The following is a 9773-nucleotide window of genomic DNA, read 5'->3' as shown; positions in this document are numbered from 1 at the left end:
ACTGCCTTTCCCCAATGCAGTCTGATGACCAAGAGGGCAGTGGCACTATCATCCCTGAGTCTACCGACAATGTGAGTATGAACTCTTCTTTTACTACCACATTTGAAGCTTTACCCTCACTCTTGGCCCCAAATACAGTTGGAGAGGAGGACCCCTGGGAGACTGTCCGCAGTCGAACTAAGAGGAAGAAAACGGAGCCTGACCGCCTTACCCTTAGCGGTGCTAGTCTTAGCTCCCTGCCTTGTGCCCAGAGACTGCTTAGCTCTCCCGATGACAGGGATACCAACTCTTTCGAAGTGATGGCGGATTTGACGCAGGAGTTTCTCAGCCAGGATAGTGGGACGTCCTCCCCCTTCCTCGATGGTGATGTGGTTAACCTTTTTGCTGATACCCTACACATGCCACAAATATGATTTGATCTGTAGGATTTTGCTTCCGATTTCTTCTTTTTTCCTTAATAACATTCACACTTTCTATTTTTTCCCTTAATGTAAGGGTTTTCCAGGACAAAGCAAGACGGACAGCTATCTTAGAAAACTTTGCCGCCAAACCAGGCGATATTTTTTGTTTACAGGAATATGGCTTTGCCACCATCCCCAAAAGCTCGGAATGGGCTCACGGCCCATCCCTCTGGTCCGCTTCCACCAACAACAAAAATGACGGAGTGGGCATTCTATTTAGAAATACTAATTTTGTTATTGACAGTTACAGTGAAGGAAATAAGTATTTGATCCCTTGCTGATTTTGTAAGTTTGCCCACTGTCAAAGACATGAACAGTCTAGAATTTTTAGGCTAGGTCAATTTTACGAGTGAGAGATAGATTATATAAAAAAAAAAAAACAGAAAATCACATTGTCAAAATTATATATATTTATTTGCATTGTGCACAGAGAAATAAGTATTTGATCCCTTTGGCAAAGACTTAATACTTGGTGGCAAAACCCTTGTTGGCAAGCACAGCAGTCAGACATTTTTTGTAGTTGATGATGAGGTTTGCACATATGTTAGATGGAATTTTGGCCCACTCCTCTTTGCAGATCATCTGTAAATCTTTAAGATTTCGAGGCTGTCGCTTGGCAACTCGGATCTTCAGCTCCCTCCATAAGTTTTCGATGGGATTAAGGTCTGGAGACTGGCTAGGCCACTCCATGACCTTAACGTGCTTCTTTTTAAACCACTCCTTTGTTGCCTTGGCTGTATGTTTCGGGTAATTGTCGTGCTGGAAGACCCAGCCACGAGCGATTTTTTATGTCCTGGTGGAGGGAAGGAGGTTGTCACTCAGGATTTGACGGTACATGGCTCCATCCATTCTCCCATTGATGCAGTGAAGTAGTCCTGTGCCCTTAGCAGAGAAATACCCCCAAAACATAATATTTCCACCTCCATGCTTGACAGTGGGGACGGTGTTCTTTAGGTCATAGGCAGCATTTCTCTTCCTCCAAACACGGCGAGTGGAGTTAATGCCAAAGAACTCAATTTTAGTCTCATCTGACCACAGCACCTTCTCCCAATCACTCTCAGAATCATCCAGATGTTCATTTGCAAACTTCAGACGGGCCTGTACATGTGCCTTCTTGAGAAGGGGGACCTTGCGGGCACTGCAGGATTTTAATCCATTATGGCGTAATGTGTTACCAATGGTTTTCTTGATGACTGTGGTCCCAGCTGCCTTGAGATCATTAACAAGTTCCCCCCCGTGTAGTTTTCGGCTGAGCTCTCACCTTCCTCAGGATCAAGGATACCCCACGAGGTGAGATTTTGCATGGAGCCCCAGATAGATGTCGATTGACAGTCATTTTGTATGTCTTCCATTTTCTTACTATTGCACCAACAGTTGTCTCCTTCTCACCCAGCGTCTTACTTATGGTTTTTGTAGCCCATTCCAGCCTTGTGCAGGTCTATGATCTTGTCCCTGACATTCTTAGAAAGCTCTTTGGTGTTGCCCATGTTGTAGAGGTTAGAGTCAGACTGATTAATTGAGTCTGTGGACAGGAGTCTTTTATACAGGTGACCATTTAAGACAGCTGTCTTTAATGCAGGCACCAAGTTGATTTGGAGCGTGTAACTGGTCTGGAGGAGGCTGAACTCTTAATGGTTGGTAGGGGATCAAATACTTATTTCTCTGTGCACAATGCAAAATTCCATCTAACATGTGTACAAACCTCATCATAACTACAAAAAACGTCTGACTGCTGTGCTTGCCAACAAGGGTTTTGCCACCAAGTATCAAGTCTTGTTTGCCAAAGGGATCAAATACTTATTTCTCTGTGCACAATGCAAATAAATATATATAATTTTGACAATGTGATTCTGTTTTTTTTTTTATATATATAATCTATCTCTCACTGGTAAAATTAACCTAGCCTAAAAATTCTAGACTGTTCATGTCTTTGACAGTGGGCAAACTCACAAAATCAGAAAGGGATCAAATACTTATTTCCTTCACTGAATGTAATTGTAGAAGAATGCAGATGTTTAATTGCTTATGTTAAATATAGAAATGTCACCTTTAGGGTTATTAACATTTATGCTCCTGCAGACAAAAATGAGAGGAAGGAGCTTTTTGACAAACTTAAACTGTTCCTTCCTGGGCGTTTGCCATGCATAGTAGTGGGGGATGTCCAGTTGACGTCTGATTTTCATTTACATGATGTTGTGGTATTAAGTAAAATCAAGCCTGCACCTGACACATATCATGCTGACAGGGGTGGGATTCACTCCAGGTTGGATTATGTCTTTGTCTCACGGGACTTTACTGTGAAATCTTATCACCAGGAGAGGGTGCTGTTCTCTGATCATGAATGTTTGATGTGTGCTTTGAATTTGGATGATGATAGGAAGTATGGGAAAGGAGTGTGGAAATTGAATGTAAGCATTTTGGAGGATGAAACTGTGAAAGGTAACTTTAAAAAAAACGTATGACAGATGGCGACAACAGAAAGCTGACTTTGAATGCATTTTGGATTGGTGGGATTGGGTGAAAGGTAGAAGAGGTTTTTTCTTTAAACAAAATAGGCATAGATTAGCTGCCAGGAAAAGGGGTATGTATGCCAGAGCGCAAGCAAGAATGAATACCTTACATAGTCTTAGAAAGGAAGGTCTGGATGTGGATGAATAATTGTGTGTGGCCAGAAAGGAGGTGAGCGATTTGTTAAGTGTAAGGGTATGTTCACACGATGAGAGGCATTTACGTGTGAAAAGACAGACTGTTAACAGCTGCCTCGTTTCACACGTAAATGCTCTTCCTCGCATTTTGCGAGCCGTCTGAGACGCTCGTAAATCTTGAGCTGTGCTTCATTGAGTTCAATGAAGAACAGCTCAAATTACGTGGCAAAGAAGTGCCCTGCACTTCTTTGCCGAGGCAGTCCATTTACGCGTCGTCGTTTGACAGCTGTCAAACGACAACGCGTAAATGACAGGTCGTCTGCACAATACGTCGGCAAACCCATTCAAATGAATGGGCAGATGTTTGCCGACGTATTGTAGCCCTATTTTCAGGCGTAAAATGAGGCATAATACGCCTCGTTTACGCCTGAAAATAGGTCGTGTGAACCCAGCCTTAGGGGGAAACAGATTATATACCAGGCTAAGTTAGACTGCCTGGAAAAAGACGAGTCTTGCTCAAGTTTTTTCTTCAAAATGGTCGCAAGAACAAACAGGGATTTACCCAATATGGCAGATACGAATGGGAATAATGTGAGTGGTGCCGCTATGAAAGAGGTGATTGAATCCTTTTACACAGAGCTGTACAGTGAGAAGGTGAGAGATGTGGGGCTAGAGGAAGAAGTGATAGGAGCGCTGCAGGACAGGGTTGGACAAGATGATCTGCCAGCTCTAGAAAAGGAAATCTTGGAAAATGAGTTAAGACAGGCTTTTTCTAACATGGCTAGAAATAAAACACCAGGGAAGGATGGACTGCCTGTAGAATTTTATATTGATTACTGGGACATAGTGGGTCCAGAGGTCCTAGAGATTTATACTTATATGTGGAAAGAGGGTAAAATTAGCTTAAGCATGAAGGAGGGGGTTGTAGTTCTTATCTATAAAAAAGGAGATAAAACTGACCTCCGGAACTGGAGGCCGATTACTTTACTTAACGTTGACTACAAAGGGTATGCAAAACTCATTGCAATCCGAATGAGCAGGGTGGTAGGTCAAGTGGTACAAGGCGACCAGGTATGTGGGGTGCCTGAGAGGTATATTGCAGGGAACTTTAGTCTCCTGAGGGATGTGATATGGGATTGCACTCAGAGAAATAGTGTAAACGTGCTTTGATAGGCTCTCTCATTCCTTTTTGTTTCAGGTAATAGAGAGGATGGGCTTTCCGCCAATTTTCGTTAAGGCCATTATGAGCCTGTATGAAGAAATAGGGAGTTGGATTCTAGTTAATGGCTTTCTAAGCAATAGAGTTAGTGTTTCCTCGGGAGTCAGACAAGGCTGCCCGCTATCACCGCTAGTTTTTATTTGTGCTATGGAACCTTTATTCTGCATGATACGGAGTGACAAGTTTATGGGAGGGGTAAAAATACCTGGGAGTGGGGGCCAGTGTGTGAAAGTCTTAGGTTATATGGATGATGTGTGTGTGGTGAGTGAAAATAAAGCTGAATTGTTAAGAGCTAAACTATTAGCCAACATCTATTGTGGAGCATCGGCCTTCAGAATAAATTAGGACAAATGTGAAGTCAAATGCTTTGGAGGTGCATGTGACATGACTGATGTGGGGGTTAGAATTGTTGACAGTATAAAAGTTCTGTGTCTTCAGTTTGATGAAAGATTGAATGGTCATCAGAGCTGGGGAACGGTGAGGGAGAAAATAGGGAGAAAACTGGATTTCTGGGAATTGAGGGATTTAACTTACACTGGAAAAGTATTGATTGTCAAATGTGTAATTTTGCCCATGTTGCTGTATGTGGCGGACATTTTCCCACCCAGTTACATGGAACTCAGGAAAATTAATAGAGTTATTTTCCTCTTCTTATGGGGTTGTAAAATGTAAAGAATTAAACGTAGCACAGTAGTGAAATCTAAGAAAAACTGAGGATTAGGATTCCCTGATGTTCACCTTTTCCGAGCGATTAACCTTATAGTTACTGTATTGAGACTGTTTAACCCCTTAAGGACGCAGCCTAGTTTTGGCCTTAAGGCTCAGAGCCCATTTTTGAAATCTGACATATTTCACTTTTTGTGGTAATAACGTCGGAATGCTTAAACCTATCCAAGCGATTCTGAGATTGTTTTCTCGTGACACTTTGGGCTTCATGTTCGTGGTAAAATTTGGTCGATATATTCAGTCTTTATTTGTGAAAAATTGCAAAATTTAGAGAAAATTTAGAAAAAATAGAATTTTTCAGAATTTAAATGCATCTGCTTGAAAAACAGACGGTTATACCCCCCAAAATAGTTACTAGTTCACATTTCCCATATGTCTACTTTAGATTGGCATCGTTTTTTGAACATTCTTTTATTTTTCTTGGACGTTACAAGGCTTAGAACATAAACAGCAATTTCTCATATTTTTAAGAAAATTTCAAATGCCTTTTTTTTAAGGTACCTCTTGAGTTCTGAAGTGGCTTTGTGGGGCCTATGTATTATAAACCCTGATAAAACACCCCATTTTAAAAACTAGACCCCTCAAAGTATTAAAAACAGCATTTAGAAAGTTTTTTTTAACCCTTTAGGCATTTCACAGGAATTAAAGCAAAGTGGAGGTGAAATTTGCACATTTCATTTTTCTTGCTGAATTTCAATTTTATGATTTTTTTTTTCTGTAACACAGAAGGTTTTACCAGAGAAACACTACTAAATATGTATTATCCAGATTCTGCAGTTTTTAGAAATGTCCCACATGTGGCTCTAGTGCGCTCGTGGACTAAAACACAAGCCCTAGAAGCAAAGAAGCACCTAGTGCATTTTGAGGACTCTTTTTTTCTTAGAATATATTTTAGGCACCATGCCAGGTTTGAAGAGGTGTTGAGGTGCCAAAACAGTAGGAATCCCCCAATAGTGACCCCATTTTGGAAACTACACCCCTCAAGGAATTCATTTATGGTTGTTGTTACCATTTTGACCGCACAGTTTTTTCACAGCACGTATTTGAATAGGGCTGTGAAATGAAAAAAATTTCATTTTTTCCAATAAAATGTCATTTGTGATCAAAATTTCTTATTTTCACAGGGAACAAAATACCCCATTTTGTTGCCCAATTTGTCCTTAGTGTGGCAATACCCCATTTGTGGTGATAAACCGCCGTTTGGGCTCATGGGAGGCCTCAGAAGGGAAGGAGCGCTGTGTGTTCTTTGGAGTGCAGATTTTGCTGGTTTGGTTTTCGGGTGCCATGTCGCATTTGCAGAGCCCCAGAGGTATCAAAGCAATAGAAACCCACCAAAAGTGACCCCATTTTGGAAACTACACCCCTCAAGGAATTCATTTATGGTTGTTGTTAGCATTTTGACCTCACAGTTTTTTCACAGCACCTATTTCAATTGGGCTGTGACATTAAAAAAATGAAATTTTCCAATAAGATGTAATTTATTTTTTTAGGTTACAGTTCAGTTCTGAAGTTGCTTTGAGGGGCCCATATATTAGAAACCCCTATCAAACACCCCATTTTAGAAACTAGACCCCTCAAAGTATTCACAACAGCATGTAGAAAGTTTATGAACCCTTTAGGTGTTTCACAGAAATTTAGAGCAAAGTAGAGGTGAAGTTAACTTTTTTTTTTTGTCAGAAAATCCTCTTTATTCCATTTTTTTTACAACACAATTGGATTTATCAAAGAAACGCAACTTAATACGTATTGCCCAGATTCTGCAGTTTTGAGAAATATCCCACATGTGGCCCTAGTGCGGTAATGGACTGAAGCACCGGCCTCCGAAGCAAAGGAGCACCTAGTGGATTTTGAGGCCTCTTTTTTATTAGGCACCATGTCCGTTTTGAAGAGGTCTTGTGGTGCCAAAACATTGGAAACCCCCAAAAGTGACCCCAATTTGGAAACTAGACCCCTTGTGGAATCCATTGTAGTTTTCTTGGGGTGCATGCGGCTTTTTGATCCGTTTTTATTCTATTTTTAGGTGGCGTGGTGACTAAAAAACAGGAATTCTACTATTGTTGTTTTATTCTATTTTTTTTACAGCGTTCACCGTGCACTATAAATGACATATTCACTTTATTCTGCGGGGCGATACGATTACGGCGATACCAGATGTTTATAGTTTTTTTTATGTCTTATGGTGTTTGCACAATAAAATACGTTTTGTAAAAAATCATTCACTTTTTGTGTTACCTTATTCTAAGCGCCAGAACTTTTTTAAATCAGTAAAGGCGTGCGAGGACTTATTTTTTGTGTAACTAACTGTAGTTTCGATCAGGACCGTTTTTCGGTACATGCGACTTTTTGATCTCTTTTTATTCCATTTTTTGGGAGGTGAAGTGACCAAACAATTGTGATTGTGGTACGGTTTATTATTATTTTATTTTACGGCGTTCACCGAGCGGGATAAATAACGAAATCGTTTTGTAGTTCAGATCATTACGGACGCGGCGATACCAATTATGTATAGTTTATTTGTTTGTTTATATATTTTTATTAATAATAAATGACTGATAAGGTAAAAAGGGGGATTTTTACTTTTAATACTTTTTAAACTTTTATTTTCTTATTTTTACACATCTTTTTTTAACTTTTTTTTTACTGTATTACTTTGTCCCACTAGGGGACTTGAGGGCAGGAGGCCCTGATCGCTATTCTAATACACTGCACTACATGCGTAGTGCAGTGTATTAGAACTGTCAGCTAGTCACTGACAGCAAGCATAGTGGGTCCTAACGTTGTCAGGACCCATTAGGCTTCCGTCTATGGCATAGCCGGACGCCATTGTTTGGTGTCCGGTTGCCATAGTCACCATCGCCGGCCGCTATCGTGTAGCAGGCTGGCGATGGCAGCTTAACCCCTAAAAAGCCGCGATCTCTATAGAACGCGGCTTTAAAGGGGTTAATCAGCGGGGACACAGCGATCGGAGCTGTGACAACTGCTGTACGAGACAGCAGCTGTCACAGCTCCTGTATGTGTCGGGAGGACGGCCAAAACGGCCGTTACTCCCGAGACATACTATTCCGTCATGGAGCGCGAACGATACAGCTGCCATGACGTAATAGTACGTCCAGGAGCGGGAAGGGGTTAACATCGCCTTTAGCGTTTTATTAAATCTTTCTACTAATCCATCAGTCTGTGGGTGGTAGACCGATGTACGCAGTTGTGTGACCTTAAACAATTTACACAACTCCTTCATTACTCGTGACATAAAAGGGGTACCCTGGTCTGTAAGGATCTCCTTTGGTATTCACACTCGACTGAACACCTGCACCAACTCTTTAGCTATGGTCCAGGAGCGGGAAGGGGTTAAAGGTAACACAAAAGTAGCTCACATGATCCGATATTCGGGAGGATGGATATGGTGCAGAATGGGATGGTGTAGCCGTAACCCGCGACAACCCGTGGCCTTTCTTTGTCCATCCTGGTATAAAGGTATAGAAATTTTTGTTATTAAACATGAACAGTGTGATTTAAGTACAACAGACCTATGCAATAAAAAGAAAGTCCTGGCAGCTTGTACAAAGGATGAAACGACGACCAACATAGATCTCCTGACATCTGTAGAAACCGAACAGGTATGGAAAAACCTGTCTATGGATGGTATGACTAACAAACAAACACAGGTAATGTGGCTCAGTATGCAAGGGGCCCTACCAGTCAGGGAAGTACAGAAAAAGAGAGATTTAGTAAGAACGGACATGTGCCCAAGACAGGGAAGTGGGGGTAGGGATAGCATTCTGAACCTCTTCTGGAACAGCGATTTTGCGCAATGGGTTTTAGACCAATTAAAAAACATAGTCAAAGAACTGACAGGGGTTCAATACCTCACATTTGCCTATGTCCTTTTTGGAATAGGTTTGACGGACAAAAACAAGTGCCGAGTGTTATGGTTGCTCATGTTATTTGTTGAAGAAGTCTTATGGGACGCCAGAAACATTTATGTATATAAACGTGAAGTGTGAGAGGACTCTGTGTCAAATTGATTTTAAGCCGACTGTACTTATGTTACTTTGGGATAAACGAAAAGGAGACAAGTTCGACGCTGAAGTTGTTTGGAAGTTTAAAAAATGGAAACACCTAGTTTTAAAAAAAAACAAAACATACACTTGTAATTGTACTTATCCTGTTAACTTTTACTTGCACACTTTTTGTCAAAAAAATAAATAAATAAATAAATAAGAACCACATGATGACCTGGTTATGGCTTGTAATCCTGATGAGTTTGTTTTTGTCATGATATTCAGGCCTTTACCACCAGACCTGGTGGTAAAGTACCTGGATGGTTTAAAAAAAAATCAAAAAAAATCTGTTCTTATCAGTTTAATATCTGATACGTCCCCCATCTGGGGACCATATATTAAATGGATTTTTAGAACAGGGAGATGGAAATAGAGCTTGCTCTGTCCACTCCATGCATTGACCTGGTATTGCAGTATCTCCAGGACCGGTGCACCCTTTCCTTATGCAGTGACTAAAATCAGATTTGAAAAGTGCTTTTTGCTTTTGCCATTGTTTGTTTCTTGCTGATTGGATCTCTCCTTTAATCCCATTATTTTAACGCCTGTTGGACAATGCCTTTATACAATGCATGTTCTGTAATGTGTGATAATGACCTCATTATTAAATGCCTTCATTAACAGATTGCCACCTCTTGTGTTGGGTGTGTTGTGTCTGTGTTTC

The 9773-nt window shown here is 40.8% G+C and overlaps 1 pseudogene; it reads left to right on the top strand.

Moving 5' to 3' along the window:
- The first annotated feature begins 9372 nt into the window (after positions 1 to 9372).
- LOC142653935 (U2 spliceosomal RNA) lies at positions 9373 to 9551 on the top strand (annotated as a pseudogene).
- Positions 9552 to 9773: the final 222 nt, after the last annotated feature.

Source organism: Rhinoderma darwinii, chromosome 5 (genome assembly GCF_050947455.1).
Source record: "Rhinoderma darwinii isolate aRhiDar2 chromosome 5, aRhiDar2.hap1, whole genome shotgun sequence".
In the NCBI taxonomy this organism is placed as follows: Eukaryota; Metazoa; Chordata; class Amphibia; order Anura; family Rhinodermatidae; genus Rhinoderma; species Rhinoderma darwinii.
The sequence above is the reverse complement of the archived record's forward strand: the minus strand, read 5'-3'. Positions and strand labels throughout refer to the sequence as shown.